The sequence below is a fragment of the Diceros bicornis genome, chromosome 2 (genome assembly GCF_020826845.1).
Source record: "Diceros bicornis minor isolate mBicDic1 chromosome 2, mDicBic1.mat.cur, whole genome shotgun sequence".
In the NCBI taxonomy this organism is placed as follows: Eukaryota; Metazoa; Chordata; class Mammalia; order Perissodactyla; family Rhinocerotidae; genus Diceros; species Diceros bicornis.
Genome location: NC_080741.1, coordinates 50,630,341 through 50,650,903, shown reverse-complemented (window position 1 = coordinate 50,650,903; position 20,563 = coordinate 50,630,341). Strand labels below are relative to the sequence as shown.

At 47.1% G+C, this 20,563-nt stretch overlaps 1 protein-coding gene across 7 annotated transcripts in view; it reads right to left on the bottom strand.

Annotated features, from left to right (window-relative positions):
- The window catches only part of DAG1 (dystroglycan 1), a 59,470-nt gene extending 39,792 nt beyond the window's left edge, over positions 1–19,678 (bottom strand). Inside the window, exons 1-2 of one of the 7 annotated variants that reach the window (XM_058558435.1) lie at positions 19,487–19,642; positions 13,891–13,942 (exon numbers count right to left, since the gene is read on the bottom strand). The gene's annotated coding sequence lies outside the window, so the exon portion shown is untranslated. The other 6 variants (XM_058558425.1, XM_058558416.1, XM_058558454.1 and 3 more) reach the window with 6 other exon arrangements.
- Between the last annotated feature and the right edge of the window lie 885 nt (positions 19,679–20,563).

The window sequence follows — 20,563 nt, the reverse complement described above, 5'->3', positions numbered from 1 at the left end:
AAATTCCCACCTAGGGCTAGCCCAGTGGCTTAGCGGTTGAGTGCACGCGCTCCGCTGCTGGCGGGCCGGGTTCAGATCCCAGGCGCGCACCGACTTGCCGCTTCTCCGGCCATGCTGGGGCCGCGTCCCACGTGCAGCGGCTGGAGGGATGTGCAACTGTGACATGCGGCTGTCTGCTGGGGCTTTGGGGAAGAAAGGGAGGAGGAGTGGCGGTGGATGTTGGCTCAGGGCCGGTCTTCCTCAGCAGGGGGAGGAGGATTGGCATGGATGTTGGCTCAGGGCTGATCTTCCTCACAAAAAAATAAAAAATAAAAAAAATAAATTCCCACCTAAAGATATGAGTGACTTTTCCCTTACTTTCACTGAAATTGAGTTACTGCCAAACTCCCTCATTAATAACATGAGATGGATGAGGACAGAAGGTGGGACAGGTTGAAACAGCATTAGTAGCAGTTTGCCCTTCTCACATTGCTTGATTAATGAGCATGGTGGGCAGTAGTTGCCATAAATTCAAGCTGAGAGTAATGGTACTTCATAGTTAGCCAGCATGAGAATATGGGAGGGTGACCATCTAGACGACTAATGAATCAAAACATGGTGCTATGTTTTTCTAGTCAAACTTGACTGCCTTGGAGAAAAACTGCTATGGAGAATTTATGGGCTAATTATTCCAAATAATAAGGTATCTGTGGTGCTCTTTGCTCCTATTGCTGCTTCTCTGGACCAGGGCACCTCCTGGGCCAACCCAGAACAACTCCGGGCTCAGGGCAGTGGGAACACAGATACAAGTACTGAGCTCAAGAAGGACAGGAGAGGGAAGCTAGAGTATTTTAGGGCTCCCAAGCCTAATCTTCATACTGTAGTTTCACTGTTCTGAAAAACATTAACCTTTTCTAAATCACATTTCCAAATCTAAGTTTGCTGCCTGTTGCCCTTCGAATGAGGGGCAGCATCTATGAGGAGCTGAAGCCCAGCTTCCTGGAGGTCGCATCCTCCAGATTCTTGGGACACTGGGGAAAGAACCACCTGTCCTAGACCAGTGCAGCCATTTGGGAAAGCAATCAGGTACCTAAGCACAGAAGAAGTACTCACCAGCTCACTTCTCATCTTTCTCTTAGATCAGGCTAACTTGTGCAAATGAAAAATTAACCCAACAAAAAGTGGTGCCCACAATAGTGACTGACATTCCAAAGTCCTAAGATGACTCTCCCAACTCTATACCATGCTGATTCCTGGTTCAACAGCTGCCTGGAAAAACCACCTGACCTAGGCAATTCTACCTAGACGAGGAGTAACAGGAACTGGGAGCCACACTCCATCATGAAGACTATGATACAAAACTCCAAAGAAGAACACCAGAACTAGAGAGAAGGAGCAGGAAGGCCTTCAGCAGATGTGGTTACATTATCTTCTACAGATACATACTAAACTACTGATGGATGACAGGATGTCTTGATATTTGCTTCAAAATAACGTGGGGTGGGTGGGGCAGGGGTTGGTAGTGTGAATGGGGCAAGACTGGCCACTGGTTGATGGTTGCTGGGGCTGGTGATAAGTACATGGGATTCACTGTACTATTCTGTCTTTAAGTATACTTGAAATTCTCCATAATAAAAAGTTCAAAAATAGAATATAACAAGAGGAATATAAATAAAATTCCCAGTAATTAAAACATCAAATATATCCAGCAATTCACTCTTAGGTATATACCCAAAAGATACAGACAAGAACATTCGTATCAGTATTATTTATGATGGTCAAAAACTGGAAACAACCTAAATTCCACCAACAGGAAAAGTAGTAAATTGTGGTATACTCACATGTGAAATACTATACAGCAATAAAAGAGAACTGCTATACAGAACCACACAGATATCAGAGACCAAATGTTCAATAAGAAAAGACAGACACATGCGAGTACATAAATACTCTATCATTCCACTTACATGAAGGTCAAGAGCAGCAAAACTAAGCAAGGACAGAGGTGAGAAGAGTGGTTACCTGTGGGGAGATGCTGATTGGGAAAGGCACAATGGAACCTTCCAGAAAACTTCTATAACTGGATCTGAAGGGTGTACACGTAAGTAAAAATGTGTTGAGAGGCCGGCCCGGTGGCACAGTGGTTAAGTTCATGCACTCTGCTTTGGTGGCCCAGGGTCTGCAAGTTCAGATCCTGGGTACAGACCTACGCACTGCTCATCAAGCCATGCTGTGGCAAGCATCCCACATATAAAGTAGAGAAAGATGGGCATGGATGTTAGCCCAGGGCCAGTCTTCCTCAGCAAAAAGAGGAGGACTGGCAACAGATGTTAGATCAGGGCTAATCTTCCTCACCAAAAAAAAAAAAAAAAGTATTAAGCTGTTCATTCATGATTTATGCATTTTGCTACATGTAAATTATGCTTCAATTTTTTTTTAAATAGTGACATCAAAAAAAAAATCAAACACTAATAGTTACCAGGAGATTCAGTGAAACATCTTGCTCTATAAAAGAGCACATATTCAAAGCCTGAAGAATGAGAAAAGTGAGCTCTGGCCTGGGATAATTTTTGTTGCGCCTCCTACCTGCCAACATCTGAGGTAAAAGCAGGGACTCCCTCTAAGGACCTTCACCACTAGCTGATCACAAACACCAAAGAACAGCAGAGCAGCCAACACCAGAAAACATGGCTTTAACTCCTGCTTCAACACCTTAGCAACTAGCTATGGTTGTGGTCTTGACCTCACCAAATTCTGAGTAATTCATTTTCACATGTAGTGGTATAGATCTCTCATACAGAAGTTACAGCTCTCCCCTCACCATCAGGCCTGCTGCTGGCTGCCTGATACCCACTCCCAAGGGAAGCTCCTGAGCAGGGCCCAGGAGCCTCTCCAGCCCTTCCTCCAGCACAGCTCACGCCTCCCTGACTCTGGAATTCCTTACAGTCTCCTCCCTCAAGGATAAGCCTCAGAAAACTTGAAACAAAAAAACTCAAAACAAGAAAACAAAACCTGGTCTACCTCCTTAGGCCTAAACAACCTTGGCAGACATACAGGATGCAAAAACCTGAATTTACTTGGCCTCAAAATTATTTAAGTACAAAATAAATGAAATTTTAAATGTGTGAAATAATAGCAAAACAAACAGAAACACCACAGGCACATGTTCAAGTGTCCCAGCACTAGGGAAAGGCCAGATAAATCCCAGTACATCACATGACACCTCCTCTCGGGGGCAATTTCCACCTAAAGGGCAATGGGCTCGGTATATACAAAGGTACAGGCCAGCCATGAGCACAGCCCCTTACCTCCAGATCCTCACAGCAACAGTTGATCAGGTAGTGGCTCTGTCTCTGAGGTGAGCATAGAGTCACCCTCACACCAGACACAGGCTTGAGCTGCCCATCAAATTCCAAGTACGCTGGATGGGGCCTGCACATAAGAAAGCCAGGACCAACTGACAAGTTCCTGGGCCTGGAGCTGAGCCTACTCTCATACTGAAGCAACACTCCCTGGCCCTCCACTTGCCCACATCTTCAGCCACCTGCTAGCACGGCAGCAGCAATGGCAGCTGACACCTCTCTATCATGTAAGGCAAGTTTCTGTACCCAGAGCTTGAGACTAGCAGGTGAGGCCACAACCACAGCCCACAGAGCCTTCTACTATTCACCCAGCCCACCGGGCCTGATGGCGTAGATATGGGGAAAGACTAGATTCTGGCTACTCTCTAAGCCATATTCATATCTCCATTTCCTTCCACTGGCGCTGTGCCCTACCTGAAGAAGCAGGGCAATCCTCTAAAATAGCTTTCAGGGCCAGCCCCGTGGCTTAGCAGTTAAGTGCATGCGCTCCGCTACTGGTGGCCCGGGTTTGGATCCCAGGCAGGCACCAACGTACTGCTTCTCCGGCCATGCTGAGGCTGTGTCCCACATACAGCAACTAGAAGGATGTGCAACTATGACGTACAACTATCTACTGGGGCTTTGGGGGAAAAAAAAAAAGGAAGAGGATTGGCAATAGATGTTAGCTCAGAGCCGGTCTTCCTCAGCAAAAAGAGGAGCATTAGCATGGATATTAGCTCAGGGCTAATCTTCCTCACAAAAAATAAAAAAATAAAATAGCTTTCAAACACAAAGAAAATGTATAAAACAGAATACTCATAGTACAGAGTTTGAGGCAACCATTTAAGTCATCAGGACCAATACCTTCATTTTACAGATGGATAAACTGAGGCTTCCACAGTCCCCCAGATGGTGAGCAATCAAGCAGGATGAGACTCCCTCTCCTAAGCCTCAAACAACCTTTTTCCCTTCAGAACACTCTATAAACAGAGGGAGAAAGAAAGAGAGGAAAGCTGAAGAAAAGGGACAAGAATGGGGACAGATAATGAAAGGCAGGGGAGCTGAGAGTTAGGAAAGAAGGGCATCATGAAGGAAGAAGGGAAGGTCTGAGAGGGGGAGAGGAGATGTCCAGGCTTTTCCTCTTGCAACACCTTATCACACTCATGCTGGAAAGACTGGTTTGACAAGGACTGCAGAGCCAGAGAGGCTGAGCTGGGCCTGGCCTCTTCTCAGCCCCACCGTCCTCCCACAGAAGTGGTGCTCTGGGTACCTGCTATGAGCAAAGTGTGGAACAAACAGAAAGTAGCACTCCAGAGGAAAGACCCAAACCACCCCAGCCTTGCCAAAGGGACCAAACCTGAGGCTGATCAAGCGTTTGGATCCAGCTGCTGATTCACATGAAATCCAGAGAAAAGCATGTCGAACTGCACACTGAGACACAATCTACTAAATCTGAACTGTGGGAGACTCCACAGGTCCAAGGACCCAGGTTCTTCAGCAAATAATCATAAGGAAAAGGAAAAGAGAGCCAAACTGTAGATTAAAGAGACTTAAAAGATATACCACATTTTAAAAATGGACAAAATTAAACTATAGTGCCTAAGGATACACATTTGGGAGATAAAATCATAAAGAGGAAATAGATACAAAAAGACAGGCTGGGGGGCCGGCCCAGTGGTGTCGTGGTTAAGTTTGCACCCTCTGCTTCTGGTGGCACGGGGTTCATGGGTTCGGATCCTGGGTGTGGACAAACACACCGCTTATGAAGTCATGCTGTGGCAGGCAGCCCGCATAAAGTAGAAGAAGATGGGCACGGATGTTAGCCCAGGGCCAATCTTTCTCCTCAAAAAAGAGGAAGATTGGCAACAGGTGTTAGTTCAGGGCTACTCTTCCTCACACACACACAAAAAAGACAGGCTGGGGGTCACCTTTGGAAGGAAAGAGAGGGGGCTGTGGCAGGGATGAGGCCCATGGAGAGGCCTTTGGTGGGGCCAGCAAAGCTCTGTTTCTTGATCTTATAATTCATTAAGCTATACTTTTTTTGGGGGGGGTCTTGTTTTCTCTATTTTTGTTTTATTTTATACTAGTAAAGTTGTTAAAAAGTTTAAAAATACATTTTAAAAAATAAGATGATCAGGCTGGCCCAGTGGTGCATGCTCCACTTTGGCGGCCCGGGGTTTGCAGGTTCGGATCCCAGATGTGGTTCAGATCCCAGACGTGGACCTACACCACTTGTCAACCATGCTGTGGTGGCATCCCACATACAAAATAGAAGAGGATGGGCACAGATGTTAGTTCAGGACCAATCTTCCTCAGTAAATAAATAAATAAATAAATAAATAAATAAATAAATAAATAAATAAATAAGATGAAGTAAACACAAAACCAGCCCTGGAAGAGCTTAGAGACTTTGCAAAGCAGCACATGCAGAAAGAGAACCCTGCCAGGAAGGGTGAACAGAGAGGGTGGCCCCACAGGCAACTGGGTGAGTACCTCTAATTCTGGGGTTCGGTATTAGGAACCCCCAGTGGCTGCTCACCCAGGTCCCATGCTTTGTAACAGTTCTGTTGGTTATTAAGCTGTTATTGTAGCCACCTGCATGGTGGTCCCTTTATCCACCTCTCAACTGGTTCCCAGGGACAGAGTAAAGGTGTGTTGTTTTTTTTAACAGGGTACCCAAAAATCCCAACATGTCCCCTCCAGTCATTACTCCCCTCCACCACAGCTTTTCCTGACTCCCACAGCCTGAAGGGCTTTAACTTGCTCTCCCGGTAAAGGACACCAGCACTGCCTTTTGGGCTCCACCATTCCTCAACTCTGGGCTAGTCCAACCTCACTACCTCAGTTTCTGTTCAGAAGCTGGCTCTATCTACACTGCCATAACTCCATCATCTCAGGGCTGGCCAAAGCCTCTGTAGCCATCTCCCAATCCTACTGCTAGCCAAGTTGGCCCCATGGTGGTCTCTAGTCCCCAACACTCGCTGTGCCCAGACAGTAACCCTTTGCCTCCTACCTCCTCCAGCCAATTTGGAGATTAACAGAGCAAACCCAGTAAAGTTCCTTCACTCACTGTGAGTTATCTCCTCCCTCTCTCCCCTTTCCAAAGTTCACCTTCTCTAACCTCCCTCCCACCTCTTCCTGCAGCTTCCTCAGTTATCCCCCAAAACTCTCCACACACCCTTATCCAAATCATCACCAAAACAAAAGGCTCCCGAGGTTCACTTTGACCAGTCGCTGAAACCACATCTCACAGGCCCCACCAGGATCACCTAAGGCATGGCAGCAGGGCCAGGAAATGGCTCAATATGTCACAGACACATCTGTGTGTGCCCAAATGTCAGCTTGGCTTTGAAAATAATCTAGAACTGCCTGCCAGGCTCTCCAAGGTCCTCTCTCTGATCCCTCACATCACCCTCTGAGATGGGCCTAGCTCCTCACTCCCCTTTATCAAGAATCAGAGGCACGCTGACTGCCCATGGTCACTTGCCAGGGGCAGGACCTCAGCCTCTCCAAACCACACTTTCTTCCGAAAAATACCAACTGAGGGAAGTAATCTTCACTTCTCCTCTCTCTTTTGCCTGGTTGGGCCCATACCTGTCTCATCCACCACCAGATCCCTCTCTGGGGCCTAGTACAGTGCCTACAACATGACAGCAACTCAAAAACCACCTGCTAAATGAGTGAATGAATGAATAACTGAAACCAAACACCGACAGGGCCTGCCACTGGGTGTCAGCTGACAGTCCCCTTCATAGTCCATACACTAGCCTGTCTTGTAAGTCTGCTTAATAGTCAGTATTTAATCTTAAACACTTCCTAAATCAAATTCCTTTTTTCTTTTACTTTTTCCAATTATAAACACAGATTAAGTGAGTGACACAGGTAAAGCACTTAGAAAAGGACCTCACACAGAATAAACACTTCAAATACATACATACAAAATATAAATAATCTTAATCCAGTCACCTATAATCTCTTATGGGTGTAACGTTTCTGTGCTTCAGACAACCTACATGAGCAGACTAGCTAACAAACATGAACATCACTATGTATACCACTGGGTGTCTTGCTTTCTCCATCCCACATCCAAATCTGAAATAAAATTGCCAAAGTCAATAATCCCCCCACAATGACAAGGAGTCTAGCGTGCCTGCAATAGAAATGGACTTGTTTCCACATTGGGGTTTATGTCCTATTGAGAATCAGCTCCTGAACACTGGCTTCCTCTGGACTGCCTGTTCTGCACTGCCCTGGGACGGTCCTTGGGCTCAGAGCAGCTCTGTGGGCTCTGCTTCCCCTCCAGCTTATCAAAGGACTTAGAGTGAATATCTAGAGCTTTATTTTCAGCTCTCCTCTGGTGGTACCATGTCATTTTCTTATATGAAAACAGCCAATAGCTCTACCCTCACTGGACTCGAACACAAAGGTCAGAGACCAAATGCCTCCACTATCTGGAAATAACCTGGAGCCTTCTCCATTGGGAACCCAGAGGCAGCTCCCCCAAACACACAATCATAAAACACAGCCCCTTCATCACCTGGAGGCTTGTACCCAATTTTTGTCTTTAGGACAATTATTCTCTGCTCAGAAGTTGGGCACCAGTGCCTGTACCCTCCTCCTCCTCAAACTCTGGCACTCTGTGCCCAATTTGTCCCTCAAGGAGTCAAGGAAGCCCAAAACAGTTTAGATATCCAGGGAAGATGCTGACTTTACAGAGTAAAGTTCAGACATTCCATACTAAGTTCATCCTATTAACTAAAAAAAAAAAAAAAATCCTAAAATCCCTGTTCTAAAGTGTTCCAACCCTACAGCTCAGCTGAATTACATGTTCCAGGTACAGAATCTGCTGCTGCCCAACATTCAATCAGAAGCACACATTTGCTCCAGGTCTCTTAAAATGTATCTGTTGGCTGAAAAGTTTTATAAGTTACCCATCATATGTTCATACAGGAAAAAAATAAGTATACGTGTAACCCTTTGAAAACCAAGGGCTTTTCACATTAGCCATACATTGCTCTTATAACTCAAACAGAAATAAATGCTATACAAAAAAAGAAAACGGAGCACTTCCAGTCACTCAGCTCACATGGAACCTTGCCAGCCTATGGTCCTTCTACTTCACTGATAAGGTTCAAGAAAACAAACCTGGGCACATCAAAAACTTTCCAAAGAAACTCCTTAAAAGTCTCAACAATCTTGTCTAGTTAAAAGAGACCTTGGTCCTCAAACTGTTTTAGTCTTTTACTCATCTTGAGGGGGGAGAGGGCCTCCAAGGACCACCTGCCCCAGTAAGACACTATAGCACTCAAAGCTCCATAGGCGAGCAAGCAGTCAAGCCAGAGCTGCTTTCTGGGAGGTACCAATGGGCTCATGTCCAGGTTTTGTTTTTTTTTAATAAGATATTTAGTACATATAAAATAATCTATTACCTACATAATTTAAAAACATCCCTGAACCTACCACTCAACCCAAGAAATATGTCCAGCCTTTATTAAATCTCAGACTTGGTTTACATCAGAAAAAAAAAGGACAGGTATAACAATAACAGGTAGCAATTATGGAGAGGTGCAGGGCACATTACTAGTGAGAATTTATTTCCTCCTCAACAGCCTATGGGGAGGATATTCTGTCCCAGTTTTACTGAGGCAGAGAGTTCAAGGGCCTTACTTAAGGCCACATTAGGATGGGAGGGTCCCAGGGGACTCAGTATCTCTGGCAGGTTCCTTCCTCAGGCCCAAGTCCCTACTGCCGAGGGCACTCAGTGTTTTCATTGTCCAACCTCATCACACTTATGCCAAAAATCTTGCCTGTGTTCCCAAAAAGCAAGGGTCCTCAGCAGGACCTCACCTCTTGGGAAGTCATGACCCAAAATACAATGGTATGACCAGGCACCATCTGAAAGAAGAGTTCTCCTTTAGAAAACTCAATACCATCTTATAACAAATGCTGGCGTTTTGCAGTGTGATCCCAGCATGGCAAGTACATTTTATTCCTTTATTTGATAAAAACAAATGCCACTCGCAATCCTAAAACACAGAAAGAAACGTATCACTCTGCTCAGGCAGAAGGATAAAATAGGATAGATTTTTTTTCCTGTAATAAAAGAAAAAAAAAAGTAGGAGGAAGGCAAACATCCAGGACAGTACCAGTGCTAGCTGCTCCTTTCAGAAGACGCTTCCACAGAAGACAAAGAAATCGTACATACTGAAGAATCACGAAAAGAATGGAATTTTTTTACTGAGAAGATCAAGAACAATTTCCAGCACCATTCCAAAATCAACCTATCTTGGGTTTTAGAGAAGCAAATTTTTCAACAGCCATCCATGCAATGATATGGATCTCATGTGGAAAAGCCCTTCACCAACTCCAGGAGGGCTTGATCAGGCCTTCTCCATGCCCCCAACCACCATCAGCTCACTCATTACTCTTCACAGAACCTGCTACAGCCGATCACACAATAGCTGATATACATCTGGCTCCCTGTCTAAAGCCAACACCCCTGAAAAAGCAGCGGCTGGTGGCCTCTATCTGTCTACTCAACAAAACCCTAAGTACCTAACACGTTTTTCTCCAGCAACACACTGGCTTGGGTTCAGGAAAAGAACCGACTGATGGGTAAGGCAGTTTGACATCAGGGGAGAGCATTCATATCCAGAACAAATCTGTTTTTTAAAAAGCTGAGTCCCTCTGGCTTCCCCTATCTGGAGAATTATTTTCTGGCATTTCACATCTTCAATGAGTTCTACAGTTGATTAGGCCAAAATAAGGCTTTTATCAAGCTTTACTGAGATATAAGTGAAGGCCAAAATAAATTTTAAAAACCAGAACTTGAAGTCCAATTTCATTTACAAATAGATTAATCTTATGCTTCCCAGTGGATTCAGAACATAAGAAAGGCCTGGAAGGAGTGTCCAGCCTCCTGTGACCAGGCACTCAGCCACTATTGGGAGTAGCAGGCCTGCCTCTCCAAATATGGCCTCAGATCTGCTGCAGTGAGTGAGCTCAGGCCTGCAAAGGGGTCCACGAAAATGTTTATCAATACATGACAAAATCAGAGGGCAGACTCAGGGGTAAATAAAGCACCATCCCTCAGAAGACTCCCGACCAGCAGGGCAGCATGTGAGGAAATGACTGCTTGCTGGGCTCCTGGCCCCTCAGCACCCCGTAACCACAGCAGACCAGACAGAGAGGCCACGTCAGGCCTGACACTGAAGCAGAGGGCTGTGCCTGTGCCACAACGAGCCCCATTCTCCCTAGAAGCTCATGGCAGGAGGAGAGAGGGGAGGCCAGGACATTCCTTTACTCCCTCACACGGAAGGAAAGGGCACAGGCAGCCCAGGGCACTAGAGGCCTACATAAGAAGAAAGCATGAGCAGACATTTTCCTTTCTAGCTGCACGAATCAAAAAGGGACTCCTCCTAAAAAAAAACAGAAGGGAGACCTGAGGTACCATCTGATTAAATCAGGTGGATTAGATGGCCTACACAGGAGTCCCCACCGGTCAGCAATGCCCAACCAGAAGGAAAAAAACTCAAGGCTTTGAGGGGACAGGGGACCCTACAGGCCCTGTCAACACAGGGCTGGCATTGCAAGCAGAAGAATCAACTTTTCCTGCTATTGATTTCTTCCCAGCACCAAAGAATCCAGTCACTTTTTGAGCTACTTTTAAAACTGGAAAAGCACATCTTCAGACTGGCAAACAGTGTTTTAAGTCTATACTGTTGACCCTTCTGATAAAATATTGTCATCTTTTCCAGGTAAGCAGAAGCAACAACTGGTAGCACAAATCCAGAAAGGAAGAGAGCAACGGAGAAATCCTACTGTTATCTATTTGTGACTTTAATGAATTCCATTTTTAGATCTTTAATAAAGAGCTTCTCTTCTAGTCTCCTCCTACCAAATTTTTCTACTAAGGCAATTCAATCTTCCCAACACTGCTCAAAAGTCTAAAATATAAGACAGTTATTCAGGCACACTTAACCTAACACATAGAGCAAAGTTCTCTATACTTCCTCATTTTCCACAAGACCCAGACCCAGAATCCACCCCTTCTCAAGGACTATTCATCAGGCTGGTCTCCATTATTAAATAATCCAGTAAGCGAGTCTCCCTGAGGTCAGAGCAGATCTGATGGAAAAATAACCTACCAGCCCAAGCAGAAGTATACACAGGACGTTTACAGTGATGAGAGATGCACGTTTTATGGAAGCATTCCATAGTAAAATAAGAACACAGAAAATGGCATCCCAGGTTCTGATTAATAGCCAAATAAAAAGGAAACGCTATTTGGAATTCCATTATTGACTATATCATTTTTCTTGGCAAAAACTGGCTAAAGAATCAACCCAGGCCTGGAGAATTGAGCTAATTAAGAGAGGCATTTATGACAACCAAGGCAGAACTGGTTCACTTCTGCCATACACAGCCCTGGGAATCTTCTTAAAAAATCCCACATCACAGGGCCCGGCCCTGTGGTGTAGCGGTTAAGTGCACGCGCTCCGCGGCTGGCGGCCCGGATGCGGATCCCCGGCGCGCACCGATGCACCGTTTGTGGTGCATCGTCAGGCCATGCTGTGGCCGCGTCCCACATAAACTGGAGAAAGATAGGCACAGATGTTAGCCCAGGGCCAGTCTTCCTCAGCAAAAAGAGGAAGATCGGCATGGATGTTAGCTCAGGGCTGATCTTCCTCACAAAAAACATAATATATAAATAAAAAAATCCCATATCAACCCCTGGAACACGTGGGAGAAAATACCCCCAGCATAGTAAGAGAAAACACAGACTAACCATAACATTTGCAAAAACAAACATCTTCCAATTTCACTAGTCTGTTTCAATAGATATATACCAACTATTAGAAAGAACTCTGAAAGAGGTGCTTCTTGTTTGTGGATTCCCATACTCCATATACAAAAACTCAACATCCACAGAAATGAAGAGCAAACACGAAAACAGGGGACCAAGCTGGGCACTGGCCACTGGCCACTGTTTCCCTGAATATGACACGTTCTTTTTTTTGTGAGGAAGATCAGTCCTGAGCTAACATCCGTGTCCATCTTCCTCTACTTTATATAGGACGCCGCCACAGCATGGCTTTACGTGCAGCACACCTGTCTGCGCCCAGGATCCAAACCAGCGAACCCCAGGCCGCCGAAGCAGAGCACGTGAATGTAAACGCTACACTAACAGGCCGGCCCCATGACACGTTCTTCCAAGTGCTTCACTCAACCCTGAGCTCCCCTCAACTGGCCCTCTCCTCTACGCTTGGTATCCAAGGGACATGACTGCCTCAGGAAGAACAAATCTGTGGCTACATATACTCCCAATGGTAGAGAACACTGAGTCTGGGCCTCTATCTGACTATAAAAATTGCACACCGAAGCAAGTCACAGAAAAGGGACTAGAAAAAACACACACAGTGCTTAAAAATAAAAATCAATACAAACCTGCCTTACTTGACATGATAGACATGCTCCTGCAAAACCACATGTCACATCTCACTTTTTTCAAAAGCTTTATACTTAATATCATGGAGATAAGAAAAAGATTCTTAAAAAACTTGATGCACAAAGATGTTAATTGCAACATTACCTATTATAACCAAAGTAAAAAACCACTGTCTAGGGCTGGCCCTGTGGCTTAGCAGTTAAGTGCGTGCGCTCCGCTACTGGCGGCCCGGGTTCGGATCCTGGGCACGCACCGATGCACTGCTTCTCTGGCCATGCTGAGGCCGCGTCCCACATACAGCAACTAGAAGGATGTGCAGCTATGACATACAACTATCTACTGGGGCTTTGGGGGGAAAATAAATAAATAAATAAACAAACAAACAACTGTCTAAAAACTGGGGACAGATTAACCATTAGAAATGTTATATTTGGGCCGGCCCCGTGGCTTAGTGGTTAAGTGCGCATGCTCCGCTGCTGGCAGCCCGGGGTTCAGATCCCAGGCGCACACCAACACACCGCTTCTCTGGCCATGCTGAGGCCACGTCCCACATACAGCAACTAGAAGGATGTGCAACTATGACATACAACTATCTACTGGGACTTTGGGGAAAAAATAAATAAATAAAATTATAATAAAAAAAAAGAAATGTTATATTTATAGAACAATGCTCATGCTATAATGCTAGGAGGGGAAAAGCAGGACAAAAATTAAATCTATACTTTAACCTAAACTCAGTGAAAGTGCTACCCAAGGGCTATCTGTGGAGGACACTCAAGAATCTGGGAACAATAGCTGCTCCTAGCGAGGAGAACCGAGGACTGGGGGGGAGGGTGGAAGAAAGATTTCTTTCCCCTATATAATCCCTTTGAACTTTTTGAGTTTGTACCATGTGTTGGCATTTCCTAATAAAGAAAGAATAAAACTGGGGGGACAAGGGGTTTTTCCTTGCCTTTCTACTTTTATCCTCTACTTTTCTTATTTTAAATATATGTATCATTTGATACAGCTTTTCCCCCACTATAGTGTTTTAAAATTCCGTGGTTAATCATTTTGCCAAGTATGTGTTTATCCATCATCTTCCTTTTGCAGAAATCTCTCTTTTCAAGTACCTTACCTCACCTTCTAGCACTAGGCTGCTTTAAAAGCCTTATCTTCCTGGAGAGCAGAGGCCCTGCAGGAAAAGAAGGAACCAAGATTTGTGAATGTCCACAACTGAAATAAAAATTACACCACAATGATCAACTCCAAAGGAAGTGGGGCATGCCACTCAGGCTCCTGCCCACACCACCAATTAGTCACTCTTCTTTGTCAAAGGATGACAAAGAAAATAAAATGTTTTCGGTAGAGTCAATCCAGGACCAAAAATTATAAACAGTATTAAAGATACGAAATTAATTCCACTGTCTAAAATTCAGAGGGTGCTATTTTAAAAAACAATTAGGTCAAGGTACAACTGAGAAGCAAAACCTCAATACTATTAAATGCACCCCATGACATGTAGGATAAAAACATTCAGTCACAAAACTGATTTTTTATATTCGGCTGATTGTTCCCACTAGAATCCTGCTTTTAAAATATAAATATAAAATGAGTCAACATACTCAAAGCTAAAGTTTCATTCAGATTTACTTCATTCCAACAGAGAACAGCGTCACCAACTCAAACACCCTCAGTTTATGATACTGTACCACTGCATCCCATTCATCTTTCTACCCTGGACCCAGAGCAAGGCTAAGAAAATGCTTAGCTATGAAACCTAACAAATAGGAAAATAGAAAACCCTATTCATTAAGGCTAAATTAAGCCCTCTGGCTGGTGTAATTTTGTAAACTACTCTAAAACCCTATTTATAGAAATTGCTATTTGAGCAGTATTACTGACTAATGATCAGAGTGAAGAAGGATGGTCAAAAGGCAAAACAGGTTATGCAACTCACAGGAAGACCGCTTTAAATTAATACCCAAAGGCATGGACACACAAAGACCTACCTGGAAATGACCATATTAATCACTTGTATATTCAAAACAGCCATCACCTTACTCCAGGCCTGAAGTGTTAACATGGGAAAAGCAGAGGAAGATGAGGACTTAAGAAGCAACAGCACAGTAACACTGGCAAAGACACAGCAACACTTGAACATGGAAGAGGGAGAAAACTCACTCCAGAAAAAGAGGGAGAAATCCTTGACCAACACACAGGACACACTGAAGAACACGCTACCTGAATTTATTTCCATTTTGAGTTCCCTTGAGGTTCAACGCTCTCTCTAGTCCCCATCTGAGTCCCCTTTGATGTTCAGAACAGCATTTCTTACTTCTTTGATACTCTGAAAGCCTCCAGCCTCCAAGCAGTCGCACTCTGCAGTGGCTCAAATCTAAACAGCACACCCAGGGCCGGCCCCGTGGCCGGTTAACTTAACTTAGCGTTTAAGTGCGTGCGCTCTGCTGCTGGCGGCCCGGGTTCGGATCCCAGGCGCGCACCGACGCACCGCTTCTCCGGCCATGCTGAGGCCATGTCCCACATACAGCAACTAGAAGGATGTGCAGCTATGACATACAACTATCTATTGCGGCTTTGGGGGAATAAAATAAATAAAATTATTAAAAAAATAAAAAATAAAAATAAACAGCACACCCAGGAACCTGGCTATTGAATCAAACTTCTCATCGCTGACTTCCTAAACGGGCTAGAAAAAAATCCACAAGGCCTCACTCTTATAATCTTGCGTATCCACAAAATGGGTACATTACCACTTGCCATTCCATTAGGCTAAGGGTATGCCTCTTATCAAGAAGGCTATGAACAAAATTAAACGCAACTCAAAAAGGCAAGCACAGTTAAAGGGGCTCCGACTTGACACCATCGTGGGCCACAAGTCTGCAAGCTAATGGCAATTCGTTCAGCGAATCCAGCCTAAAGCCACATCACCCCTGCCATGATTCTGAGTCTCCCAAACTGTAGACAATTTAAAACACACTGGTCCCCTATCCCACCAAGTGAGTCAACAAATCATGCTTTTTCCTTCCTAAGTTCACCCCTTCCTCACCATTTCTTTCTGCCATTCTGGTCTATCTCCTTCAACTGCACCCCTGTGAAAGACTCAAAACTGTCTCCTGACTTCTCACCTCTTCCTGCCAGGGACACAGGCACTATCACACTCAGAGCTTCCAGGGGCTCCTCACCGGCCCAGCTCAGCCTTCAGGTCAACCTTTTGCCCGACTTTTCCCCAGGGGACACTTCCTTTGGCTCCAGCCTGTCCACTCCTCGGTCTTCAGACAAAGCCTGGTCTTTTCCTCCTCCACCCTTTTCTGTTCACCCAATGACAGCCCCTCATCCTGTCTGCCTGCCACAAAGACTCAAGCCTTTCCCCCTTTCTGCAGTCTAGGAGTCTCTCTATTCCAAGTCTCAAGTCTTCACCAGTGCTTGGCTGATGCTGCCTTGCATCCTCATCTTTTCACTGTCACCTCCTGCCCCTTCCACTCAATGGTAGACCCTTGATGGTACCAGCACCATTCAGGTCCCTAACGTCTGCTGAACTGACTCATCTTGAACCTTCTTTCTCTCTCCATTCCCCTGCCGACCACTGTCTTTGTTCATGTCCACTGTCTCCCCACTGGACCACAGCAGTAACCAACCTGCCTCCAGTCCAGTCCAGCCTCCACACTCACACTGGGGGCTCACTTCTTAAAACCACGAACTGATCCTACCACAGCTGTGCTCCAAGACAGTCAAGCCTCCCTGTTCCTACACAAAACTCCTCCACGTGGCATTCTAGTTCCAACCCAACCTTGTAGAACACACAGAAAAGGTGCCCAGTCTTCTCCTCCCACCTCTTGCCTCTGCTCACCTCTTTTCCTTCCACAGAGTCGTGACCTTCCTGCCACCACTCCTTCACCAATCAAACCACTAACTCTTCTTGAAGGTCCAGCTCAAATGCAGTCCTCCCCTAAAGTCTGCTATCCCTAGCCTACGACCCAAGTTCCTTGACTTACTTCAGCATGGTGGCCAGAGAAACCAGCACAGGCCCCAGGAAGGCTCTAACAAGCCCTGGTTTCTGAGAATGGTCCTTCACACTATGTTCTTGGAGTTCTATGTAGGGTCCCTGATCACCTCTCCCATATCATCCTGACATTCTGCCTACCACCAGATACCTGGACTTGGTCTTTGCCAGAGAAGTACCCAACCAAGGCTACCATTATCAGTCTGACGCAACACAAACACAGATGGGTACAGCTAAATGTTCAACCTGGGTTCAAATCCTGACTCTGTCATAAGATGACAGTTGTGTGACCTTGGGAAGATTCCTTCATCTGTGACTCAGTTTCCTCAGCCAGTATAAAGGATTCTCATAAACATTAGCAATGGTGTACATAGAGCAGAAACACAGACGGTCCTCGACTGTGGCTGATGTAGGTCCATCGCATCACTGACCTAGACAGCAGGAAAAGCTGGAACAACTGTGAGGTAAAGGATTGAATATGCTCTCATCTGCCTCAACAAGAATGAATGCACATCTACGCTCAGAGGTTAATACACCAACCCTGCCCAAGAGGAAATGCAATGCCCCAAATTCAAGTGATAAGGTTTTTAACAATCAAATGCTATGTTTCTCTTTTCCTAAACAACAATCCCAGTCTAAATGGTCTCAGGGTCTCCCCCAAACCCCACCATTCTCAACGTTTAAGAGACATCAGCAAACTCGCAGAAGGGTGGTTAAAATCTTTGGTCATGCTTAGTCTTCTGACCCATACACTCCTGAATGCAGGCTCCCCCCACTTCACAGCCTGGCATTCCCTCTTCTCAACCTTTTCAGCCTCTCTTCTCAGCTGGCTCCTCCTCCCTCCTCATCTCTCCTCTACTGACTGACCTCACAGCCAGAGGTCCTGACTCCCTCACCTCCCTGCCACTACGTATGTGGCCACCAGCAAGATCTTTCTAAACACAGGTCTGGACCATGCCACTCCGCTGATTAAAAGCCTTCCCAAGCTGCTGCACCCTGAGTATGAAGTTTGCACTCCTGAGCACAAGAAGAAAAACCCAGGGCTCTCAGCTGTCAAGCTGGAAGATTCACAGGTACTATTTTAGGTGCTCCTGTACATGTGGTTCCCTGTGTCCGGACCTTACTGTCCCCCAGCTAATCCTGCTGGCCCTGCAAGCCTCAGCTCAGGAATTCCCTCTCAACTTAGGCTCCCAAAGCACCATGTGAGCACACTTAGTGGGCAGACACTACCAATCATAGGTTCCCTAAACTCCACTGTCCCCTAAACTGAGCTCTTTAACGGCAGAACCAGCCTCTTTTACATTGGTCCCCTAGAACTACCACAGAATTTGGCAAGTAGTGAAGCCAAATATTTGTTAAATGAATGAATGCATTTTGCCAAATCAATTTTTCTGAACAAGGAAAATTTGTCCTCTGCTTCTTTCAACAGAGGCACACATCAACACAAGCTTTCATGTTCCAACCAGGTGTTTGTTGCCCATATAGTACTGCTTACTCCTATTCTCACACAGTAGCCTACAGGCTTTGAACAGGTTCACACTATGTATCCAACTCCCTCCTCAAATCTAATTTCTCCAAGAAATGGCTCCTCAGCCTCCTTTAAGCATGTAGGCCATGAGCTCTCATTCCTTGGCTCCAAGGCAAACAAAGTTCAACTCAACTTCTCCATATTCAAACTATAGATTTTTATGTCTCCAAGGCTGAACTTTTTTTTAAAACAAAGACATTTCAAAATTATCACGTCTCTAAACACTAAGCATAAAACCACCTGATAAAGTTACAATATCCCATTTACACCAGACTCCAAAGCACCTGGTAGCACATCCAACTCTATCTGGACTTATGTCCTATAAACACTACCCTCCCTTTACAGAGACTGGGTTCCATGCCAGGAATCACTTCTACTCACTTATTTAGGGAAACAGCAGGCTGGGCTCTTAACTTAGAACGCTAGGCTATAAATGGGCTGTCCCAGGCTCTGACTCCCACCAAGGTAAAACTTCATGGTCACTATTAAAACTAATTCTGAAGTCAGTCAGTTTACAAACCTAAGGACTTCTCAAGTCATAGAGACTAAAATATGTATTTTAAATTAGCAGTTGAGTTTGTATGAAATTATTTCGAAATTTATGGCACAAGGATTCTAACCCAAGAGAGTATTTTCTCTGGAAATATTTTCCAAATATACCCGCAGGTGAATCTGGCTTTCCAAACACCAATCGAAAAGGTGAAAAGGTAGCAGGCTTCCAAAGCAGCTCAAGTACGTATGTGTAGGGGTGACCCCAAGGCTCTGAACAGCTCAGGACCCAGTGGCTGCGGCGCCCTTCCCCGCCTCCTGAGGGGGCTCAACACCCTATCTTCCGGCTTCGGCCCAAATGGGCCGCGAGAGCCTCTCTGGAAGCCCGGGAAACAGCCTGCAGGCCGCACACGCTCGCGGCAGACGCGCGGGCCGGGCTGAGGCCTGGCCCATCGCCGCGGCGCGCAACCCGGGCCCGGCCGCCGAACGCCGCAAGCCTTCGCCTGAGGGGCTGAAAGCAGGGGGGCGGCACTGCCCGGGGCGCGCCGCCGCCTCACCCGCAAGGACGTCCGCGACCGTGTGCCCGCCCTGGGCAAAACAGCGAGCAGCAGCAGGTGTTCCTCGGAAGGTTTGGCCGGCGACGGGGACGAGGGCCTAGGCTGACAGACTCGGCGGCGGGGGTCGGGCGGCGCACTCACCGAGCGCCGACCGGCGGGCCGCGGCAGGTGCTCACTCGTCCCGGCCGCAAGAGGCCGAGGCCGCCGCCGCCGCCGCCCGGGAACTCGGCGCAAAGCCGCCTCTGCCTCGGGCGCCGCCGAGCCCGAGGAGCTCGAGGGCCGCACCGCAGCCTTCGCGCGAGCACGTACCGGGCGGCGAGAGGGCGCCGAGCGCGGGGGCGGGGCGCGCGGCGGGAGCCTAGCAACCGCCTGACACGCGAGTGCCGCAGCCAATCCCGCGGGCAGCTCCGCGCGGCACCGACCGGCAGTCCGCGCGGCGCCCGCTTCTGCCTGCGTCTGCTGCCCCGCAGCGCGCCGCACCCGTGCACAGGCCCCGCCCCCGTCCGCGCAGCTCTGCTCATTGGCCCACCACGCCCCCGCCCGAAAAGACACGCCCCATCTGGAAGCCCCGCCCCACAGCCAGCCAGGTCCTTCCCCCCGGACACGCCCCGGCCCGCCCCGGTGTGCTGGAGCGCTCTGGCCTGGGAGTGGGGGAGGGGCTCCCCGCCCCAGCTTTTGGGCCTCTGAGACGGGGCCTCTGAGACGCGTCCAACCAACCGTGGGTGGTCAGGCTTGAGAACTGGGCCGGCCACAACCGGCTACCCATCGATTGCGTTCGGCCCTCCTGATTTCCCTCGAACGCAAATCAAGAGGTATTTCTAAGCCATGAAAATAATCAGGAAGCCTCCTCTAAATTGCGAAGGATGACGGCCCTGTAGCCCGGCCCTTAACGCAGAAGGGAAAACGGAGGCGAGGGCCAGAAGGGTGGGGAGCCGTCTCCTCTCCGAGGGCCTAGCTCCCAGCAGACAGGGGCCTCCAGGAAGCGCCTCAAGCCTGACCCTCGTCCCCTCCCCCTGCCCTGAACGCCCGGAATCCGATGCCTCCTTGGGCGCCAGAAATAGCTCTGACCCGCTGGCGCCGGTCACTCACTCCTTGTGGCCCGCATTCTTTCAGGGGGTGGGGGGAGTAAGGGCGGGGGTTTACTGCTGAGGTGCGTCTCCCATCAAGAGAAGAGTCCTAAAAGTGCTCTCTCTCTCTCCAGGGTTTACCTATGGCCCC